Below are 2,202 nucleotides of genomic sequence, written 5' to 3'. Positions count from 1 at the left end.
TCTTTCCTATCCAACCTTCATAGAGAACATAAACTTTTTATCTCTTCTTCTCTAATTTTCTACTTTGTTTTATTTTCTTCATAGACTGGATCAGTATTGGTATCATATTTATTTGTTAATTTTTAATGCCCATTATCTAAGCACTTAAAAACCACATAAAATGTACTCAGTCTAAAATCACTCATTAATTTATTTATTAATCAAATATTTTACTGACATCATGTGAATAAGGGTATTTTGATTGAAAGCTAATCATAAGGTGGTCACATTCAGAGGGTAAAGAGGGAGGGAAGATTGTCAGGATCATGAAAGGCAAAGACATCCAAATTCCATGGGTAAAATTCAGCTAGACATGAGAAGAAGCTCAGCAGCAAAATGAAGAAAGGGACAAGAGACAATGTGCCAGGATGTGCCACCAGGAAAGTAATGCTGAATAAGCCAATCCAGTAAATATGATGGTTTGAGATCAGGCAGACAGGTCCTAGACAATTGGACACAGAGCAACAATGGAAAGAGGCCTCTATCTATAGCAGAAGATCAAAATTGTTAAAAGCACTATATCCCAACTTCCATATGTGTAGTGATGTTGGCAGGGTGATTTTAAGTAATACACAGATTTCTTAAGAAATTTTTAGTTCAATATTCATTAATGTGTGCTAGAATAACAACATTTGCAAATGATGATTTCATAATATAATAAGTTAGAACCATATGGAATTTAAAAAGCATCAATTTGTCTACGGCCATGCCACCCTGAATAAGCCCGATCCCATCTGATTTCAGAAGCTAAGCAGGGTCGGGCCTGGTTGGTACTTGCATGGGAGACCACATGGGAAGACCAGGTGCTGTAGGTGTAAAAAATAAATAAATAAAAATAAGGGATTGTAAGCTCAAAAGTTCCTTGCAATCTGTGAGGTCAACCAAGGGTTGCCTCGCCTAAAAAAAAAAAAAAAAAAAGCATAAATTTAACTGAAAAGTTGAGTATGGAATTTTACAGTCAATATGCACCTGTATATGAAAATATACATGAAGGAGGCAAATAAAAGATGAGTTTATAATATGAGGTTAAAGAAAATGGAAGATATTTTGCCTTTCACACAATTTTCCTAAAAGATATCCTTATCTCAAACATCTAACAAATTTAAGGCGTGGATTTCAAGCCGTGTCACCTTCTCCCCGTAACCTGCCACACAGATTCTAGCACTTCCCTAATTCTATTGTCTTAAATATGGCAAAAAGGAAAGATACTTGGACTTAGACTTGTAAGCCATGGCTCAGCCATTTACTAGATGCATAACTTATAGGAGGAGACTGAACTCCTCTGATTCACAGCCCTTTTATCTGTAAGTGCTGAACATGTGCTTGTTGAATCTGACCTCAGTCTGCTCTCTCCTAGCCACCTTTTTTGGCCTGTCACCACTATTCTATTTCTTCTACTTTCTATTGCATCTTCCCTAGTTGTTCTCAAACTCTATCAGATTGCCTTGGATCTTGGGAAAATTCAGCTTCCTGGAACCATGATTTCTGTAGGTCTGTGGTGGGCTCAGATAATCTGCATTCTAGCTAGAATCCTTATGTTTCTGAAACAGAGATGAAATATTAGGAAATAACTCCTCAGTTCACAGTATCAGCATGAGAGCTATAAAAAGAGGTAAATAGTTGTCATTATTATTATTGTTAAGTCACCTCAGAACCAGTAGTCCCTTTCTTCCCCTCCTAACTCTCTACTCCTGTTTATTGGCCCACTTTCCTTTTTCTATTCATGGTGGTTTAGTCCAGCCATACATCTTGGCTTCCCCAGCTCATCTATCACACCTTCAACTCTATGGCTGTCTTTGCCATTTCTTCTAGATTAATAGACCCAAAAGAGAAAGAAAAGTCATTACTGTTGAAAAACACATATAACTAGCTATATAGTATACATGTGACCTTAAATGAAAAAATAAAAGTCATTCCTGAAGCCAACAGCTCCAGTTTACAAACCTCTATGTTCCCAGAGTCTGGAGCAAATCCGGCTAACCCCAGATAATTGTTCAGCTGCCCCTTGCAGCTGCTCTCAAAGCCTGTGTGGGGATAATCAAAGTTGCACCGCTCAGAAAAGCTAATAAGGTTAATATCTACTTTAGGGGGAAAACTATAAGTAGAGGAAAGCAGAGAAGAGCCATAATTAGGGGGTGGGGTCTTCTTTTTGTTCCCCATGAC

At 37.5% G+C, this 2,202-nt stretch overlaps 1 pseudogene; it reads left to right on the top strand.

Annotated features, from left to right (window-relative positions):
• Positions 1-735: 735 nt before the first annotated feature.
• Positions 736-854, top strand: LOC118614214 (annotated as a pseudogene).
• The last annotated feature ends 1,348 nt before the right edge of the window (positions 855-2,202 follow it).

The sequence above is a fragment of the Rousettus aegyptiacus genome, unplaced genomic scaffold, assembly GCF_014176215.1.
Source record: "Rousettus aegyptiacus isolate mRouAeg1 unplaced genomic scaffold, mRouAeg1.p scaffold_m13_p_2, whole genome shotgun sequence".
Lineage (NCBI taxonomy): Eukaryota > Metazoa > Chordata > Mammalia > Chiroptera > Pteropodidae > Rousettus > Rousettus aegyptiacus.
The sequence above is the reverse complement of the archived record's forward strand: the minus strand, read 5'-3'. Positions and strand labels throughout refer to the sequence as shown.